This window comes from Elephas maximus, chromosome 5 (assembly GCF_024166365.1).
Source record: "Elephas maximus indicus isolate mEleMax1 chromosome 5, mEleMax1 primary haplotype, whole genome shotgun sequence".
Taxonomy (NCBI): domain Eukaryota; kingdom Metazoa; phylum Chordata; class Mammalia; order Proboscidea; family Elephantidae; genus Elephas; species Elephas maximus.
Genome location: NC_064823.1, coordinates 60,179,387 through 60,201,835, shown reverse-complemented (window position 1 = coordinate 60,201,835; position 22,449 = coordinate 60,179,387). Strand labels below are relative to the sequence as shown.

The window sequence follows — 22,449 nt, the reverse complement described above, 5'->3', positions numbered from 1 at the left end:
AAGACATGGAAAAAATAGAGAGGTAGGATCACACTGGATGCATTTTTTGCCAGACAGGCAAGATAAAGGCCAAGAGGCAATACAGCGGTGAAACTCTTATTAAAATTGTGGACCTTGGCTGAGAACAAACAACATCAGACCACAGCCTGAATCTGGGATGCAAGAACGTTCTAGCCAGAGTCTAACCTAGGAAATGAAAGGACTATGCAAAACCAAAAGAATTACGACACAGAAAACAAGAGGTTAATCTGTAAACGACAACAATGTAAGAACAATAAAAGAGGGAATAAACAGAATAGGTATAGAACTTTCCAATGGAGAGGAAGGCAAGGCAATACCAAGTAATAAAAAAAAAAAAAAAATAGACTGGCTCAAACCTAGGAAGATAAGGATAAATTTCAAGGTAACCACAAAGAAAGTTAACAAACCTTTTCATCTAAATAAAGAAGAAAAACATAAAGTCTCAGTAAAAACAAAAGCTATAAAAACAAAAGAAATGACCAAAAAAAAAAATCCACAAACGAAAGGAATTCAGCATGGGAGAGTAAGGGAAACAAAGAAAAAGTCAGCACCACAAAAAACAAAAAGACAGTAATAAACTCACACTTATCAATAATTACACTGAATGTAAATGGCCTAAATGTACCCGTAAAGAGACAGAGAGTGACAGAAGGGATAAAAAAAAAAAAAAACAGGGTCCATCAATATGCTGTCTACAAGAGACACGTCTTAGAAACAAAGATGTAAATTTATTAAAAATCAAAGTATGGAAAAAAATATATGAAGCAACAGCTACCAAAAAGGAGCAGGAGTGGCAATACTAATCTCAGATAAAATAGATTTTAAGACAAAATCCCCCATAAAAGACAAAGAAGAGCACTATATAATGATTAAAGGGATGATCCATCATGAAGACATAGCCATAAAAAACATCTATGCACCCAGTGACAGGGCTCCAAAATACATAAAGCAAACTCTAACAACACTGAAAAGAGAAATTGACAGTTCCACAATAATAGTAGGAGACTTCAACACACCACTCTTGGTAAAGGACAGAACATTTAGAAAGAAACTCAACAAAGATACAGAAGAGCTAAAGGGCACAATCACCAACCTGACCTCACAGACATGTAGAACACTCCACGCAACAGCTGCAAAGTACAAATTCTTTTCCAGTGCACTTGGAACGTGGAACGTTCTCCAGAATAGACCACATCTTAGGCCACAGAGCAGCCCTCAATAAAATCCAAAACATTGAGATAATACAAAGTATCTTTTCTGACCACAGCACCACCAAGGTAGAAATTAACAACAGGAAGAGCAAGGAAAAAAGAGACAGTTACACAGAAACTGAGTAACACCCTGCTTTAAAACCACTGGGTAATAGAAGAAATCAGAGATGGAATCAAAAAATCCCTAGAATCAAACAAGAATGAAAACACATCATATCAAAACCTTTGGGACATAACAAAGACAACCCTCAGAGGTCAAATTATAGCAATAGATACACACATTGAAAGAGAAGAAAAGGACAAAATCAAAACATGAGCTACACAACTCAAGCAAATGCAAAGAGAACAGCAAAGAAAAAAAAAAAGCCCACAGCCACCAGAAGAAAGGAAATTATAAAGATCAGAGCAGAAATAAATACAGAATAGAAAAACAATAGAAAGAATCAACATAGCCAAAAGTTGATTCTTTGAAAGGATCAACAAAATTGACAAACCACTGGCCAAACTGACGAAAGAAAAACAGGAAAGGATGCAAATAACCCAAATACGAAACGAAATGGGGGACATTACAACAGACCCAAAAGAAATAAAAAGGATCATAACAGAGTGTCATGAAAAACTATACTCCAACACGTTTGAAAACCTAGACGAAATGGACAAATTTCTAGAAACACACTACCTACCCAAACTAACACAAAATGATGTTGAAAATCTGAACAGACCCATAACAAGAGATTGAAAAAGTAATTTAAAAAATATATACAAAATGTAATATAAAATACTTGTGAAGAGTGTGCTTCTTAGCTCAAGTAGACACATGAGACTAAATGGGCAGCTCTTTTCTGGAGAAGAGATAAGAAGGCAGAAAGAGACAAGAGCTGGTTGAATGGACACGAGAAATACAGGGTGGAAAGGAGGAATGTGCTCTCACACTATAGGGAGAGCAACTAGGGTCACATAACAATGTGTGTATAAATTTTTGTATGAGAAACTGACTTAATAATAAACTTTCAATTAAAGCACAATAAAAAACATAGACATATATTAAATAAAAAAAAATAAAAAAAAGGCAAAGGAAATGAACAGACAATTCACCAAAGAAGACATTCAAGCAGCTAACAGGCATGTGAGGAAATGCTCGAGACCACTAGCCATTAGAGAAATGCAAATTAAAACCACAGTGAGATACAATCTCACCCTGCATTACTGGCATGAATCAAAAAAACAGGAAAGAACAAATGTTGGAGAGGCTGCGGGGAGATCAGCAGAACACTTATGCATTGTTGGTGATAATGCAAAATGATACAACCATTTTGGAAAACAACATAGCACTTCCTTAGGAAGCTAGAAATAGAAATACCGTATGAGCCAGCAATCCCACCCCTAGGAATATATCCTAGAGAAATAAGAGTCATCACATGAATAGACATACGCACACCCATGTTCATTGCAGCATTGTTCACTATAGCTAAAAAGATGGAAACAACCTAGATGCCTATCAACAGATGAATGGATAAACAAACGATGGGACATACACGCAATGGAGTACTATGCAACGATGAAGAACAATGATGAATCTGTGAAGAATCTCCTAACATGGATGAATCTGGAGGGCATTATGCTGAGTGAAGTAAGTCAATTACAAAAGGACAAATATTGCATGAGACCATTACTGTAAAAACTCATGAAAAGATTTGCACACAAAAAGAAACAATCTTTGACGGTTATGAGGGAAGGGATGGAAAAACACTAAAAAGACAATAGGTAAAGTGGTAACTTTGGTGAAAGATAAGACAGTACATGATACTGGGGAAGCCAGCACGACTTGTACAAGACAAGGTCATGGAAGCTCCATAGACACAACCAAACTCCCTGAGGGACCAAGTTGCTGGGCTGAGGGCTGTAGGAACCATGGTCTCGGGGAATATCTAGCTCAACTGGCATAACATAGTTTATGAACAGAATGTTCTATGTTCTACTTTGGTGAGTAGCGTCTGAGGTCTTAAGAGCCTGTGGGTGGCCATCTAGGATGCTCCACTGGTCTCATCCCTTAAGGAGCAAGGGAGAATGAAGAAAACTAAAGATACAAGGGAAAGATTAGTCCAAAGGACTAATGGACCACTCCAGACTGAGTCTAGTACAACTAGATGGTGCCCAGCTACCACCACTGACAGCTCGGAGAGGGATCACGATAGAGGGTCCTAGACAGAGCTGGAGAAAAACGTTGAACAAAATTTTAACTCACAAAAAAGACTAGACTTACTGGCCTGACAGAGACTGGAGATACCCTGAGAGTATGGGCCCTGGACAACATTTTAGCTCAGTAATGAAGTCACTCCTGAGGTTCACACTTCAACCAAAGATTAGACAGGCCCATAAAACAAAAGGAGACTAATGGTGCACACCAGCCCAGGTGCAAGGACTAGAAGGCAGGAGGGAACAGGAAAGGTAGTGATAGGGAACCCAAGGTTGAGAAGGAAGAATGGTGACATGTCATGGAGTTGTTGACCAATGTTGTAAAACAATATGTGTACTAACTGTTTAATGAGAAACTAGTTTGCTCTGTAAACTTTCATCTAAAGTATAATAAAAAAATAATTTTTTTTTTGAAGAGGACTTTCCTTCTCTAATTAAAACAGGCATGCAATTTGAAAATGAGAAAAAAAAATTATGGACTTTGGAATATAAACTAAACACAAAAGGAAGTAAAACTATTGTTGTTGTTAGGTGCCATCAAGTTGATTCAGACTCACAGCGACCCTACACTCAACAGAACGAAACACTGCCCCGTCCTGCCATCCTCACAATTGTTGCTGTGCTTGAGCCCATTGTTGCAGCCATCTCGTTGAAGGTCTTCCTCTTTTTTGCTGACCCTCTACTTTACCAAGCATGATGTCCCTCTCCAGTGACTGATCACTCCTGATAACATGTCCAAAATATGTGAGACATAGTCTCGCCATCCTTGCATCTAACGAGCATTTTGATTTTACTTCTTCCAAGACAGATTTGTTCATTCCTTTAGCAGTCCATGGTATATTCAATACTCTTCGCCAACGTCACAATTCAAAGGTTTCAATTCTTCTTCTGTCTTCCTTACTCATTGTCCAGATTTCACATGCATATGAGGCAAATGAAAACACCATGGCTTCGATCAGGCACACCTTAGTACTCAAGGTGACTTGTTTGCTTTTCAAAACTTTAAAGAGATCTTTTGCAGTCAATTTGCCCAATGCAATGCATCTTTTGATTTGACTGCTGACTAGAAACTAGTTAGTTCATACTAACTAGAAACTAATTAATTTTTTTTCTTTTTTTTTTTTAACTAGAAACTAGTTAGTTCATACTAACATATAAAACCAAACTAAACCAACCTATTGCCAGGGAGTCAATTCCAACTCATAGCAACAGAGTAGAGCTGCCCCATAGTGTTTCCAAGGAGCAGCTAGTGGATTTGAACTGCTGGCCTTTTCATCAGGAGTCTGAACTCTTAACCACTTCGCCAACAGGGCCCCATTAAACATATAGCAAGGTATAAACTTAAGTTTCTTCATTTATAAAATGGATATAATTATTATCCCACAGATCTGCAATGATGAAATGGAATTTAACTTTATATATGTATATGTCTATAGTATATATCTACAGTGTATATAATGTTATAGCATTACAAATAATTGACACTGCTTGCAAAAATAAATATACAAAATGAAATATAAAATAAATTAAAAAAAAATCAGACCAAATAAAGTAAGATAGTAAGATAGACTCAAGGGTGAGGCTAACATACTAGAAACCATACCATACGTTCTTACACAAATGATGGAGTTCCACCACAAATTCCTTAATTTCCTAGAAGGAAATATGACGAATTAAAGATTCTATTCCATAAAATTTAAATACTTTGGTTGTTTAGGACAAGTACAGCTTTTCTTAGCATTGGAGATTAAAATATCTCTCATAGGGCTTCATAAAAAGGATTCTTATGTAATTAACATCTTCAACAAGATCCCAACAATCAATGCCATAACAGGAAAACTTTTATGTATGTGTCACCATTATATGACAATTTATGTGTATAAATACAGTTGCTGCCACCAGATAAGAGCAAAATCTTGTTTAAGAGACTCAAACTTTTAGATTGGCTTTTCTCAATTGTAAGCAACTAAGTTTTAGATTTTCTATAAAAATGCCTCTTTAGCTTTGAGAAATAAAGAAAAAAAATGAAGGAAAGAGAAAGAAAGGGAGTGAGGGAAAGACCCACAATACAGTAAATTAGACAATTCCTTATATTGGAAGAGGATTTTTTAAACGCATTTTTATTTAAAAGTAGGTAGTGTCCTTTACAAATCGATCTATAGTTTCAGCATAATTTCAATCAAACTCAAGCAGACTTTTTGCAGAAATTTACAAGCTGATTCTAAAATTTATATGAAAAAGTAAAGTACCTAGAATAGCCAAAATAATTTTGAAAAGGAAGAAAAAAGTTGGAGAACTCACACTGCCTTCCTTAAAGATTCATTATAAAGTTATAGTTATCAAGAAAGTATGGTATTAACGCAAGGATATATAGATCAGTGGAACAGAATAGAATCTGGAAATAGGCGCATACTTACATGGTCAATTGATTTTTGGCAAAAGTGCCAAGGTATTTCAATGAGGAAACAATAGTCTTTTCAACAAATGATAACAACTGAATATCAGCATGGAAAAAATAAACCTCACCCCTTACCTAATACCATATACAAAAATTAATTTACAATGGATCAAAAACTAAAACTACCATCTTTTAAATAAAACATAGGTGAAAACCTTTGTGACCTTGGGTTAGACAAAGATTTCTTCGATAGGACATAAACCACACACACACGCAAAGGATTGTACTTCATAACATTTAAATAATTTCATCATTGAAAGACTCTGGTAAGAAAATAAAATGGCAAACCACAGACTGGGAGAAAATATTTAGAAAATATATTAACAAAAGACTTGTGTCCAGAGTATATAAAAAAAACTTTTACAACTCAGTAATAAGACTAACAACTCTTTTTTTTTTTTTTTTAATGGGCCCAAAAACAATTTCTCCAAAGAATGTTGTTGTTGTTGTCAGGTACTGTTGAGTCAGCTCAGATTCATAGCAACCCCATGTATTAAAGAATGAAACATTGCCTGGTCCTGAGCCATCCTCACAATCTTTGCTATGTTTGAGCTCATTACCAAAGAAGATACAAATGGCCAATTAGTTACAAGTAAAGATGATCAAGCTCACTTATTATTGGAGAAATACATATTTAAGCATAACGAAACACTACTAAGTACCCACTAAATCAACTACCAAGTGTTGGCAATGAAGTCAAACAATGAGAAGTCTGGTTTTCTGGTGAGGATGTAAAATGGTATAGTAAATTTGGAAAACAGTTTGGCAATTTTGCAAAAAGTTAAACATACATTTCTTTAAAAAGTTAGCAATTTCCTTTATCCAAGAGAAATGAAAACATGTCTACAAAGACTTCTACATAAATGATCATAGCAGTATTAGTCATAATAGACAAAAAAAAAAAAAAGGGAAATAAGCTAAATGTCCATCAACTGGTAAATGAATGAACAAATTGTGGTGTATCTATACAATGGAATACTATTCAGCAATTAAAAGGAGCAAACCAGTAGTTTCCAACTTACAGCCTGTTGGAGCTACAATGAACTGCATTTAAAAGCGTCTTTTTTTTTTGGTACATCTTATTGTTAGTAATATATACTACCTAAAATGTTGCAGGATGTAATTTGCTGATGTTATCATTCTCAGATGTTCACTTGCAGATGTCCAATTTTATGATTTACTGTTCAAAACACTGCCATATAGATTTAGCTTTTTAAACTAAATCAGGGGCTTCAGTTGCTTGAAAACATGGACCCAGATGCTGATCTCTTTGCTAAAGTCAATAGGCAGATTCAGAAAGCAGTGAGATGTTACTGTGACATCTATGAAGAATAAAAGAAAAGGACCATACAGACAACTCTCACTAATTTTCTGACTAGAAACACCATCCTCATTCCCAGGGATGATTCAGATGATCCAGAACCTTCCATAAGCAGACTTACTACCTTAACTGACACAATCCCCATGTCGTCCAACTCCTCTTCATCGTGAGAGTAAACTTTTATGTTGTGTGTATTTTTTATGTATGTGTGTATGTATAAAAATATATCTGTAAGTGTATGTTTCTAACCTCCAAAGACAAATAAAGATGGGATTTATAAAGATATTGATAGTAAAAGGCAATAATTATGAAAACTAAAAAAAAAATAAGGTTGGTATTTGACTCATATCAGAATCAACTTACAATAGAATAGTCAGAATTGAACCCTGTCTTAAGTCGAGGACTATCTGCACTGATACAACAACATGAGTGAATCTGAAAAACACTATGCTAAGTGAAAGAACCCACACCAAAAAAAGTATACACTATATGATCCCAGTTATATGAAATTCTAGAAAAGCCAAAACTTTAGTGACAGAAAGTAGATTAGTGGTTGCCTTGGTCTGAGGATAGGAGTACAGAACTTATATGAGCCCTGGTGGTGCAGTGACGAAGTGCTCAGCTGCTAACAAAAGGTTGGTGGTTCAAACCCTCTAGCCAATTCTCAGGAGTAGTTACATGACTACATATTTGCCAAAACTCATCAAGCTATGGTGGTGGAGTGGGTAAGCGCTTGGCTGCTATTTAAAAAAGGTAGCAGTTTGAATCTACCAGCTGCTCCTTGGAAACCCTATGGGGCAGTTCTACTCTGTCATATATTGTTGCTATGAGTCAGAATTGACTCAACAAACAAAGGACTTGGGTTTTTTTTGTTTTTTAAATCAGTAAGTCTATAAAAAATTGGAAGTATATTGTAGTAAGGTACTTTTTGGTTTATAACAAGATACTATCACCCTTAATTTGAGGCTTTCATTTTATTTTGACTTCTATTTTATAAAAGGCACCTGAGTGTCTATTTGAAACTTTGATTTATCCATGTGTTTTCTTTTGTTTGTGGGTTCTATTTAAGTTTGACATAAAATTAATTCCTTTAGACATCAAAATTTTCCTCTCTAAAGTCTAAATTTTACAGACTTAGTGATTCCTGGAGCACATTTGTTATTACTATTGATACCACTACTGAAGCAGGCAGTCATGAAAGGGTTATTAAGGGTCATTGACCATCCCATAATAGTTGTTTTTCAGGAAAGTCTACTCTTGCTACGTGTTTGTTACAACTTTTACAGCACTTCATGATTGTTGGAATCCCTGGGTTTCTTCTTCTCTCCTGGCCAGAGGTGCACTGACTCTGAATCTACCTGCTATGGGACTTTCCTGGGGTGGAGTAGCCAGTCGTAGCCATTTTTTTAGGGCTGTGTGCAGTATTTTTAGAGCTGTGTGCAAAAACTCGTTCACTGAAATTATGCGGACTGCGCATGCATCCCTTCACTGTTCATGCATATGTATATTGCTCCCTATAAAAGGAGCAAATCTGCCCTGGTTTGGGGAGCTGGCAGCCTTAGGTCATGAGACCCTGCCTGCCTCCCAGTTTGCAAACTGTGCATAAACCTTTCTGTTCTTCCAACCCTGTTTCTGGCTGACTTCAATTCGATAGTCTGCTTCACGAGATCGTATTAGTTGATGGGTGCACTACGAGACCCTAAGTCCCTCTTTCACATGATAAAAATCCTTCATGTTTCCAAAAAGAAAACTGAAATGGAAGTGAAATGAATCACAATAATACAAGGTAAAACTCTAGTATGTTGACTGCTAAAAATTCTAAGGTTTAGCTCAAATGCTACATCTACCATAAAGCTTTCTCTGATCACTCCAGCCAAAAATGATCTCTTTGGACTTCTGTATTTTTCGTTTTTTTTTTTTATATCACTGTTAGGTTATTTTAATGTCATTATATGTGATATGTCTTGTTCTCTCCATTGATGGGAAAGAAAGAGATTAACATTTAGTGAGTGCTTACAAGGTCAGAGAGTGTGCTAGATGCATTGTGAACATTCTCTCATTTAGTCGGCGGTGCATGCCTGCCGGGATCCATGTGAGTATTGCCCATTTCTGATTTTCTGTCACTAGGCTCTTCCACTGGTTCGGCAACTCTGTTACTGATTTGTTGTTGTTGACTCTTTACACGAGTAGAAATTATACTACTCCCCTGAAGAGTGGGCTTGCTTATCATACTGGACCTTATTTTCCAGTACTTTTTTCTAAATCGGTTTTCTTTAATGCTAAGCCCAGGCAGCTGCCCATCTGTTCTTTCTGGTGTAGGTAACAGACCAACTTCTGAGGTAAGAAAACAGAGAGATTGTGTGATACATTCTTGTGTGTGTGTACATGTGCATGCATGTGGGTATGTAGTGTGTACATGTGTGTCCACATCTTAACATAGTATCTAGCACATTGGGAGGAGGCACTTATAATAGTAAGTAAATAGACTTTATTATTTTTTAAGAAATGGCAGAGCCCTGGTGGTGAAAGGGTTAAAAGCTCAGGCTGCTAACAAAAGGTCACAGGTCTAACCCACCAGCCACTCCTTGGAAACCCTACGGTGCAGTTCTACTCTGTCCTATAGGGTCACTATGAGTCAAAATTGACTGAAGGGCACACAACAACAACAACAAAGGCTTTTTGGAATCTGCCAGGAGGCAGTCCCCCGGACAAGCCAGGCGGCCATGATTTTCTCTGTTCCGCTCCCTGCTGGGGTGACCTCAGAACAATCCCCACCTTACCCTACCCCACACACAGAGGCCTAATGTTAGCAGGAGTAAAAAGATTCAATTCATGGCTAAGCCCCACCCCTCAAGTTAGGGTGGCATGATGCAGAAGGATGTTTATTATCAGGGTTAAAAAGATACAATTACTGTACTCATGTAGGCTGGGGGTATAAAATAGCTGGGAGAAGAAGTTTTCTTTGTCCCCTCAGCTATGGTGTCAGTAGAATACACAGAACATTAAGCTTACAGCCCGCATAAGTAGACCTACTTGGCCAGGGGGAGACCGGCAGAAGGTAGGTTCCCACCGTGTCCCTCAGCCAGGATGCCAGTTGGAGGACAGGTATGGAAGAATCTATATCTACCAGGAGAGTTTCCAGAAGCCAAGGGGAGATTGATATCTCATACAACTCTCCCATTTAAGTCTCATACCCATGACAAAGTGAGGTGTGCATGAGAAGTTACCATCTCTGCCCAGAAATCTTTTGAGCCAAGGGGACTGCTCATTTGTTAGATACTGCCCACTTTTTTTTTTTTTTAATTTTTATTGTGCCTTAAGTAAAAGTTTACAAATCAAGTCACTCTGTCACACAAAAACTTACATACACCTTGCTGCATACTCCCAATTGCTTTCCCCCTAATGAGACAGCTGGCTCCCTCCCTCCACTCTCTCTTTTTGTGTCCATTTCACCGGCTTCTAACACCCTCTACCCTCTCATCTCCCCTCCAGGGAGGAGATGCCAACATAGTCTCAAGTGTCCACCTGATCCAAGGAGCTCACTCCTCACCAGCATCCCTCTCCAACCCACTGTCCAGTCCAGTGCTTGACTGAAGAGCTGGCTTTGGGAACGGTTCCTGTCCTGGGCCAAGAGAAGGTCTGGGGGCCATGACCACCGGGGTCCTTCTAGTCTCAGTCAGACCATTAACTCAGGTCTTTTTATGAGAATTTGGGGTCCGCATCCCACTGCTCTCCAGCTACTTCAGGGGTTCTCTGTTGTGTTCCCTGTCAGGGCAGTCATTGGTTAGAGCAGGGCACCATCTAGCTATTCTGGTCTCAGGCTGATGTAGTCTCTGGTTTATGTGGCCCTTTCTGTCTCTTGGGCTAGTAATTACCTTGTGTTCTTGGTGTTTTTCCTTCTCCTTTGATCTAGGTGGGTTAAGACCAACTGATGCATCTTAGATGGCCGCTTGCTAGCGTTTAAGACCCCAGGTGCTTCTCTCCAAGGTGGGATGCAGAATGTTTTCTTAACAGATTTTATTATGACAGTTGACTTAGACGTCCCCTGAAACCATGGTCCCCAAACCCCTGGCCCTACTATGCTGGCCTTCGAAGCATTCACGAAACTTCTTTGCTTTTTGTTTAGTCCAGTTGTGCTGACCTCCCCTGTATTGTGTGTTTTTCCCTTCACCTAAAGTAGTTCTTATCTACTATCTAATTAGCGAACACCCCCTCCCACCCTACCTCCCTCCCCCCTCTCATAACCACCAAAGGATATTTTCTTCTCTGTTTAAACTATTTCTCGAGTTCTAATAATAGTGGTCTTATACAATATTTGTCCTTTGGCAACCGACTAATTTCACTCAGCATAATGCCTTCCAGATTTCTCCATGTTATGAAATGTTTCACAGATTCATCACTGTTCTTTATTGTTGCATAGTATTCCACTGTGTGAATATACCATAATTTATCCATTCATCCGTTGATGGGCACCTTGGTTGCTTCCATCTTTTTGCTATTGTAAACAGTGCTGCAATGAACATGCGTGTGCCTATATCTGTTCGGGGAAAGGCTCTTATTTCTCTAGGATATATTCCAGGGAGTGGGATTGCTGCATCATATGGTAGTTCTATTTCTAGTTTTTTAAGGAAGTGCCAAATCTATTTCCAAAGTGGTTGTACCATTTGACATTCCCACCACCAGTGTACAAGTGTTCCAATCTCATCACAGCCTCTCCAACATTTACTGTTTTGTGTTTTTTGGATTAATGCCAGCCTTGTTGGACTGAGATGAAATCTCATTGTAGTTTTGATTTGCATTTCTCTCATGGAAACCCTGGTGACGTACTGGTTAAGTGCTACAGCTGCTGATCAAAGGGTCGGCAGTTCAAATCTACCAGGTGCTCCTTGGAAACTCTATGGGGCAGTTCTACTCTGTCCTATAGGGTTGCTACGAGTCGGAATTGACTCGACGGCACTGGGGCTTGGGAATGGCTAATCATCGTGAGCATTTCGTCATGTATTTGTTAGCTACCTGCATGTCTTCTTTAGTGAAGTGTCTGTTCATATCTTTTGCCCATTTTTTAATTGGGCTATTGGTCTTTTTGCAGTTGAGTTTTTGCAGTATCATGTAGATTTTAGAGATCAGGCACTGATCAAAAATGTCTAGGTAAAAACTTTTTCCCAGTCTGTAGGTAGTCTTTTTACTCTTTTGATGAAGTCTTTGGATGAGCATAGGTGTTTGATCTTTAGGAGCTCCCAGTTATCTAGTTTTTCTTCTGCATTGTTAGTAATGTTTTATATACTGTTTATGCCATGTATTAGTGCTCCTAACATTGTCCCTATTTTTTCTTCCATGATCTTTATCGTTTTAGATTTTATATTTAGGTCTCTGATCCATTTTGAGCTTGTTTTAGTGCATGGTGTGAGGTATCGGTCTTATTTCATTTTTTTGCAGATGGATATCCAGTTATGCCAGCACCATTTGTTAAAAAGACTGCCTTTCCCCATTTAACTGTTTTGGGGTCTTTGTCAAATATCAACTGCTCATATGTGGATGGATTTATGTCCGGATTCTCAATTCTGTTGGCTTGGTCTATGTATCTGTTGTTGTACCAGTACCAGGCTGTTTTGAGTACTGTGGCAGTATAATAGGTTCTAAAATCAGGTAGAGTAAGGCCTCCCACTTTGTTCTTCTTTTTCAGTAATGCTTTACTTATCCAGGGCCTCTTTCCCTTCCATATGAAGTTGGTGATTTGTTTCTCCATCTCATTAAAGAATGTCGTTGGAATTTGGATTGGAATTGCATTAAATGTATAGATCACTTTTGGTAGAATACACATTTTTATAATGTTAAGTCTTCCTATTCATGCGCAAGGTATGTTTTTCCACTTATGTGAGTCTCTTTTGGTTTCTTGCAGAAGTGTATTGTAGTTTTCTTTGTATAGGTCTTTTACACCTCTGCTAAGATTAATTCCTAAGTATTTTATCTTCTTGGGGGTATTGTAAATGGTATTGATTTGGTAATATCCTCTTCGATGTTCTTTTTGTTGGTGTAGAGGAATCCAACTGATTTTTCTGTTTATCTTGTATCCTGATACTCTGCTGAACTCTTTTATTAGTTTCAGTAGTTTTCTTGAGGATTCCTTACGGTTTTCTGTGTATAAGTTCATGTCATCTGCAAATAGAGGTACTTTAACTTCTTCCTTACCAACCTATATGCCCTTTATTTCTTTATTTAGCCTAATTGCTCTGGCTAGGACCTCCAACACAATGTTGAATAAGAGTGGTGATAAAGGGCATCCTTGTCTGGTTCCCGATCTCAAGGGAAATGCTTTCAGGTTCTCTCCATTTAGGATGATGTTGGCTTTGTATAAATGCCCTTTATTATGTTGAGAGATTTTCCTTCTATTCCTGTTTTGCTGAGAGTTTTTATCATGAATGGGTGTTGAACTTTGTCAAATGCCTTTTCTGCATCAATTGATATAATCATGTGATTCTTGCCTTTTGTTTTATTTATGTGGTGGATTACATTAATTGTTTTTCTAATGTTGAACCATCCTTGCTTATCTGGTATGAATCCCATTTGGTCTTGATCAATTATTTTTTTAATATGTTGTTGAATTCCATTGGCTAGAATTTTGTTGAGGATTTTTGCATCTAATGTCATGAGGGATAGAGGTCTGAAATTTTCTTTTTTTGTGGTGTCTTTACCTGGGTTTGGTATCAGGGATATGGTGGCTTCATAGAATGAGTTTGGGAGTATTCCATCCTTCTCTATGCTCTGAAATACCTTTAGTAGTAGTGGTGTTAACTCTTCTCTGAAAGTTTGGTAGAACTCTGCAGTGAAGCCATATGGGCCAGGGATTTTTTTTGTTGGGAGTTTTTCGATTACCTTTTCAATCTCTTCTTTTGTTATGGGTCTATTTAGTTGTTCTTTTTTTTTTTTTTTTACCTCTGTGTTAGTTTAGGTAGGTAGTGTGTTTCTAGGAAATCATCCATTTCTTCTAGGTTTTCAAATTTGTTAGAGAACAATTTTTCATAGTAATCTGATGTGATTCTTTTAATTTCAGTGGGGTCTATTGTAATATTGCCCGTCTCATTTCTTTTTTGGGTTATTTGCTTCCTCTCCTGTTTTTCTTTTGTGAATTTGGCCAATAGTTTATCAATTTTGTTGATTTTTTCAAAGAACCAGTTTTTGGTCTTGTTAATTCCTTCAGTTGTTTTTCTGTTTTCTATTTCATTTAATTCTACTCTAATTTTTAGTATTTGTTTTCTTCTGGTGCTTGTGGGTTTCTTCTGTTGCTCTCTTTCTATTTGTTCAAGATGTAGGCATAATTCTTTGATTTTGCCCTTTTCTTCTTTTTGGACGTGTGCATTCACTGATATAAACTGACCTTTGAACACTGCTTTCGCTGAGTCCCAAAGGTTCTGATAGGAAGTGTTTTCATTCTCATTGGATTCTATGAATTTCTTTATTCCATCCTTAAGGTCTTCTATCACCCAGTCTTTTTTGAGCAGGGCATTGTTCAGTTTCCAAGTGTTTGATTTCTTTCCCCTGCTTTTCCTGTTATTGATTTCCACTTTTATGGCCTTATGGTCAGAGAAGATGCTTCATAATAGTTCAGTGTTTTGGATTCTGCTAAGGCTTGCTTTATGTCCTAATATGTGGTCTATTCTAGAGAATGTTCTATCTGCGCTAGAAAAGAAAGTTTACTTGATTGCTATTGGGTGGAGTGTTCTGTATATGTCTGTGAGGTCAAGTTGGTTGATTATGGCATTTAGATCTTCCATGTCTTTATTGAGCTTCTTTCTGGATGTCCTGCCCCTCACTGAAAGTGATGTGTTGAAGTCTCCTACTATTATTGAGTAGCTGTCTATCTCACTTTTCAATGCTGATAGAGTTTGTTTTATGTATCTTGCAGCCCTGTCATTGGGTGCATAAATATTTAATATGGTTATATCTTCTTGGTATATTGTCCCTTTAATCATTATATACTGTCCTTCCTTATCCTTTATGATGGATTTAACCTCAAAGTCTATTTTGGTAGAAATTAATATTGCCACTCCTGCTCTTTTTTGATTGTTGTTTGCTTGATATATTTTTTTCCACCCTTGAGTTTTAGTTTGTGTCTCTAAGGTGTGTCTCTTGTAGGCAGCATCTAGACGGGTCATGTTTTTTAATCCATTCTGCCACTCTCTGTCTTTTTATTGGTGCGTTTATTCCATATACATTCAGTGTAACTATGGATAGGTATGAATTTAGTGCTATCACTTTGATGTCTCTATTTGTGTGTTGCTGACAGTACATTTTTCCCACTTAATTTTATGTGCTGAGATTATCTTAATATATTGTCCATTGCTCATATTCATTGTTGTTGATTTTGTTTCTGCCGAGTCTCTATTTTTTTCTTGTATTTTATTTTGTTGAGTAGGATAGTTTGTCTCCTTTGTGGTTAACTTATTATTTACCCCTATTTTTCTAAACTTAAACATAACTTTTATTTTTTTGTACCACCGTATTTTCCTCTCCATATGAAGATCTATGGTTACATCTCTTAGTCTCTCTTTATTGTTTCAATGTTGTCTTCTTTTGTATAATAACATCACTGTTACCCTGTTTTGAGCTTTTCTTAAAATCTTGCTTAGTTTTTTTGATTTCCCTGTCTGGGTTGACTTCTGATTGCTTTGCCCAGAGTTCTAGTCTTGGGTTGATACCTGATATTATTGATTTTCTAACCAAAGTACTCTCTTTAATATTTCTTGTAGTTTTAGTTTGGTTTTTACGAATTCCATAAACTTCTGTTTATCTGGAAATGTCCTAATTTCACGTTCATATTTAAGAGACAGTTTTGATGGATATATGATTCTTGGCTGGCAATTTTTGTCCTTCAATTTTTTAAATAAATCATCCCATTGCCTTCTTGCCTGCATGGTTTCCGCCCAGTAGTCTGAGCTTATTCTTATTGGCTCTCCTTTGTAGGTGACTTTTCCTTTATCCCTAGCTGCTCTTAAAATTCTCTCTTTATCTTTGGTTTTGGCAAGTTTGATTATAATATGTCTTGGTGACTTTCTTTTTTCATCTTCCTTACATGGAGTTCGATGAGCATCTTGGATAGATATCTTCTTACCTTTCACGATATCAGGGAAATTTTCGGCCAACAAATCTTCAACAATTCTCTGTATTTTCTGTTATCCCTCCGCGTTCTGGTACTCCAATCACTCGTAGGTTATTTCTCTTGATAGAGTCCCACATGATTCTTAAGGTTTCTTCATTTTTTTTAATTCTTTTATCTGATTTTTCTCCAAATATATTAGTGCCGAGTGATTTATCTTCAAGTTCATAAGTTCTGGCTTCTGCTTGCTCAATTCTGCTCCTCTGACTTTCTATTGAGTTGTCTAATTCTGTCATTTTATTGTTAATCCTCTCAATTTCTGATTGCTGTCTGTCTATGGATTTTTCTATCTTATTAAATTTTTTATTATGTTCCTGAACAATCTTTCTAATTTCTTCAATTAGTACCTTGGCTTGTTCTGCATATTGCCTCATTTCCTTCCTGATGTCTTGAAGGGTTCTGTAAATTAATCTTTTGTATTCTGGCTCTGATAATTCCAGGAATGCACTTTCATCTAGAAGAGCCCTGGATTCTTTGTTTTGAGTGCTTGTTGAGGTGATCATGGTCTGTTTCTTTATGTGACTTGATATAAGTTATTGTATTAGTTTATGCCTGCTTACCTTGTCGTAGCTTCTTGCTTTGTTTTGTTTTGATATACCCAAGTGGGTTGCTCGAGTGAGCTAGGCTATTTTTGCCTTTGGAGCTCTCACATCCTGTCCCCAAATGGCTAGAGCTGTTATCAGGTATATCAGTCTAGAAGTCAATTCACTTTTCTTGTATGAATTCAGCTTGGGTGTCCAGGTAGCTGATCATCAAGTGTGTGGTCCAGGCTCTGTCCTACAGTCTTAGAGGAGCAAGGAAGATTGGTGTATGTACCGGTATCTGACTGCAGCAGCGGGTGACACTCTGAATAAGGCAAGATGTTGTGAACCACCCCGTGAGTGTCTCTGAGGAAAGTGCATCCCTGTTCCCTAGAGCGTGTAGGTGGGTGAGTTCTGCAGACAGACCATGGGCACCCAATGTTTTTGGTTGTAAGGACTGGGAGGTATCAGTTATCCTTGGACCCCTGTCATGGGTGGCTGGGTGACCAGAGTGGCACTACCAGTCCTTAGGCCCCTGATGTGGGTGGGTGAGGACCTTGTTTAATAGGCAAAGCAATGTCAAACATCAAACACCCACCTCTCCACCGCACAGCTGAAATGGGTTATTCTGAAATAGGCCCATACAAATCCATGCAGAAGGGAAAGGTGCTGAAAGCCCATGGACCATTTATGCCTCAACTGGAGCCACTTCTGTCCTGAGGTCCCCTGGTTAGGGGAGCTGGCAAATTTTGTTTTCCCCCAATCGCAAATTTTTTCCTTCTCCAAGGCTGGGAGGATAGCTCTAGGTGCTCAACAGTGCTGTCTCAGGCCCAGGGAATTCAGCCGCTGAAGCCAGCTTGGGGGTGATGGGGTGTGGTAAAATATATGCAAGTACTTAGCTTTTGCCGAAAGCACCGTTCTTCTCTGGTTCTGGAGGTGTGAGTAGGCTTTGTGGCTGGCTGCTTCTCCCTCAGGAAACTGTGGCCTGAACACTTGTACCAGCCTGCCACCACCGCTCCCGGGAATGGTGCCTGAGGGCTTCCCACGTTTCAGGTCCGGTAACTCCTCTCCGCTTCTGAACCATCTCTTCCTCCTCCTGCCCCTCTGTTCGTTTTCTAAACTTGCCTTTGATGCTTAGGGCTCCTAGCTTGTCATAAATATATTCCTTTCACTTGTTTTGGGGGGTCTTTGTTGTAAAGAGGGCTTGCCAGAAGCGTCTGTCTATTCTGCCATCTCGGCTCCGCCTCCTGGCCACTTCTTAGTATAAGTAATAAAAGCTACTTTCCATGTGCTAACAAGTGTTTAGACTCTGATAGGAAGGATGTGACACTTTGTAGCAATCTATATTAGGTATTTGTTCCCTTTTTCTAATGGCCTCCTGGCTATATTGAAATTTGTAACGATATGAGAGCACACTGGAGATTTGCCATGTTGCATCCCAGGTTTGTCACTCAGAGTCCCTGCTCAGATAATGTGCTCAGCTGCTAACCAAAAGACTGGAAGTTCAAGTTTACCACAGGTTCCACAGAAGAAAGACCTGGCAATCTACATCTTAAAAAATCACCCATTGAAAACCCTATGAAGCATGGTTCTACTCTGACACACATGAGGTTGTCATGAGTCAGATTCAACTCAACAGCAACTGAGTTTTTTTTAGAGTTTTTTTTCCTAGTTTAAGAAAACCCCTGCATAAATATGCAATTGCATGTAAAATTGCTATATATAATAATCTACTGTTTTTTAATCTAAATTATGGTCATTTACTGATGCCTAGAAATTTTACAGAAATATATAAAACTATCACCACTATTGAATTTATGAAAATGCTCCTTCCATTGTTATTAGAATAAAAATTTTTTCTGAAATTTAGAAGACCCTGATTTTAATGAAAGCTTGCCTTTAATTAATTATGTAAGATTGGACAGGTCAATTCATATTTCTGAATCTCCTCATCTGTAAAATAGACTAATAATATATTGCCTGCTTCTATCAATAGAATTGCTGGTAAAATCAAAGCACAAAAAATAATTCAAAAACTCTAACATGGGACATAAATATAAGACATTAGGAAAAAGAGCAGTGCTAATCGTTTTCAAAAGCATTTTTCTTTGGGACATTAAAGTACATTTCTACTGCTTCACTAAGAAAATATGAATCTATCATAACAGAAAAACTTAAATAAAAAAGAATTCAAGAAAAAAATATAAAAATACCTAAAATACTAGAAATTGTTCAATTATGTTTATCTACCTATCTATCATCTACATAACTATCTATATGCTTAGGACCTTTATTTATTCAACAAACAGTTATTCATCAGCTATTATTTGAAAATCCAATCATTTATAGTTTGCCTGTCATACCCAATAACAGAAGCATATACAGCATAGCTAAAGAAAGCATATTATACCCATGTGGCTGCATTGGGTCCAAAGCTTACTCTTTATAAATTATAAATGCCTTCATTTGGTGCAGTACATTAGTTCGTGGTCAGTAGCAAAATAAACACAAATCAATATTTATCAGATACCTGCCTTTACAGCTCTCTGAGTAATACTGCGATGCTTATGGTTAAAATAGCATAGTATTTCTTCAGTGTTACTTGTTCCAAGTTTTATTTCATCGCGAGCCATTAAAATGTTTCATTCCTAAATTTAGGTTTTTAAAAATTCCTTTAAGAGGCCTAAATAGCCATATATTATCTCTATGTTAGCTAGTATTTAAGTCTGAAAATGTAGTAAGCAGTAATTGTACTTTGAGTAATAGTAGATAAAGAAATATATTTTCTTTTCCAAAATATTATTTGGGTTTGTTTATGCTTTGACCAAACATTTTTGACATTAAAGCAGCAAAGATTTTGGCCTTACAATAATATTTCACATCATTTAAAACCTACAATTTTCCTTTTTGATTTAGGCTACAGTTGGAGAGAAGAAACTATAAAAACAGAAAACTATCAAAATTTAGTTTTCTCATATTACTAGCAAAACACGAGGTATAGAATTCTAACTAGGGGTATATTATAGTCTGTTTTCCCAGTCTCGATATGGGTTTTATCGGTTGCATATTTCAATGATCTGCCATATATGTGTAACCTATCTGATATCAAATATATAAAATATACCAAAGTAATAGTATTTCAAATTATCTGCAATAACATTTTTCTATTCCATAATAGCTTTAAAAATAGCTGACTGATTTTGACAAAATTTAGTATAACCCTAAAGAATATAAAAATAGACTTAAAATCTAATTTGTGTTTCTCTGCCATTTGAAATAAAAGCACTCATAAAATTATTCAAGAAGCAAAGCTTTCTATGGTCGTAAAGATAGAGTCGACATCTGCTGAACACTTACCGGGCATACCTAATATTATATGTCGTATTTTGGATCAAAGGCACAGAAACAAAATTCCTGCATTTTCCAGGCATTAACTTTTCCCTTTAATGAAGATCTTCTTGTTCCTAAATCAAGATTCCGTAGGAGATGTGTTGGTTCAACAGTCTCGGGTCTGTGTCCTTGCCAGTTGTACTGCATCTTTGGCGATCTGTTTCAGTCATCTAGCTTGATATAGGGAAAGGGCCAGGATCACTCTTTTGAACACATCAGGGCTTTTGTAGAATATACTCTATCTCTAATCTGTCATTCTCTTGGAACCAAAGAAGATGCAGGTGTTTTTTTTGGGAAATATGCTTTTAAGGAGATTTATTTTTTCAAGAAACTTAATTCTGTTTTTCCTATGGGAGTCTTCTCACTAAATTAAAATCACAGTGCCTTTTTTTAAAAAAAAAAAAAAAAGATTGTATTTTCATCAGGTAGTATTAATTAAAAGCTTTTCATCTAAAGGGGATTTTTCTAAATTCATGACTGTACATAACCACTATCAAAGTTAACAGTTTGGTTTCTCTTTCAAATTTTAAGCTTCTCCCTCTAGTTCCCTCCAGTAGAAAGCCTATTTCAAGAAAAGTGCAGTAAACACTTTGGGAGGATATAGCAAAATAGCAGGACGATGATAAGGCTCTCATTGATGTGTTCTTGGTAGAAAAGAGCACGAATAAGTGACTACACAGGCTGCACACTTGCTCAGTTAAATTATGCTGAAGTGATACAATTTTTATTTCTTTCTGCTCTATTTAAAGGAAGGATCACTCATTATTCCTCAAACACTTAAATTTCTAAAATGTGGAGGATCTGCATTACTATAATATTATTTAGTAACATTAAGAATTTTATGAATTAAAAAAACCTTATAACTTAAAATCATGTGAAAGGTTATTTGTTGAACCAAAAAAAAAAAAAAAACCCCAAACCCAGTGCCCTCAAGTCCATTTAGACTCATAGCGACCCTATAGGACAGAGTAGAGCTGCCCCATAGAGTTTCCAAGGAGCACCTGGCAGATTCCAACTGCCGACCCTTTTGGTTAGCAGCCATAGACACTTAACCACTTTGCCACCAGGGTTTCCTGTTAAACCAAGGCTCCTTAAAAATTTGTACTAAATTTTAAAAATGACTAAAAATTGTTATTGAAATAATACTTTAACATTTGTTTTGCAAGTGTCAAAAAGAAAAATTTGATTGAGTCAATTAGAATTAACAGGATTTATTGAGTAAAAAACCACTCACAAACAGAGAACACACCAAACTGAAAATGGTGAGGGGCCTCAAGTTTACACAGTTAAAGCTTAGATGAGTATCTTGCCCTTGCTTTGATTGGTTAATCACATTGCATTTTCCTTTTGTTTTGGGAAAGCCGGTCACTGAATGCTAAACTGGCTTATCTTGATTGGATGAGTGTTGCTAGCTCATGCTGATAAAAAAAATAAATAAATAAGTACTGGTAACTCACGCTAATTCACGTTGACAAGGAAAGTTTGCTTAAGTTTCAATTATGTTTCTTCTAAATGACCTTATAACCAATTCTTTTTTGGCTCTTGGCCCAGGGAAGCCATTTAACTCTTGCCTCTATAAAATTCTTAACGTAAGAAATGATTAATTTTAAAAACATTTATTCTTTCTGCTTAAAAAGTTTGTCGGAAACCCTGGTGGGATAGTGGTTAAGTGGTATGGCTGCTTACTAAAGGGTCAACAGTTCGAATCCGCCAGGCGCTCCTTGCAAACTCTATGGGGCAGTCCTACTCTGTCCTATAGGGTCGCTATGAGTCAGAATCAACTTGACGGCACTAGGTTTGGTTTTTTTGGTTTATAAAATTTGTATACATTTATAGCCAAAAATTTAGCATAAAACAAACAAAAAAACTAAAATCTACCTCGCAGAGATAATCACATTAATATTTTGGAATTTTCTTCCTGTCCTTTTTAATATGTGTGTGTTTGTGTACATATACAAAATATTAAAAGCATTCTATAAATATATGTCTTAGCTTCCTAGTGCTACAGTAACAAAAAAAATACCACAAGTGGATGGCTTTAATTAAAGAATAAGAATCTATTGTATCACAGTTTTGGAGCCTAAAAGTCTGAATTCAGGGCATCGGTAGGGCTAGGCTCTCTCTTTCTGTGGGCTCTGGGGGAAGATCCTTGCCTCTTTCCACTTCTGTAGTTCCAG

The 22,449-nt window shown here is 37.1% G+C and overlaps 1 protein-coding gene across 1 annotated transcript in view; it reads right to left on the bottom strand.

Annotated features, from left to right (window-relative positions):
• HPGDS (hematopoietic prostaglandin D synthase) overlaps positions 1 to 1,186 on the bottom strand; it is a 108,795-nt gene extending 107,609 nt beyond the window's left edge. Inside the window, exon 1 of the mRNA XM_049885708.1 lies at positions 1,115 to 1,186. The gene's annotated coding sequence lies outside the window, so the exon portion shown is untranslated. The remainder of the gene's footprint in view (positions 1 to 1,114) is intronic.
• Between the last annotated feature and the right edge of the window lie 21,263 nt (positions 1,187 to 22,449).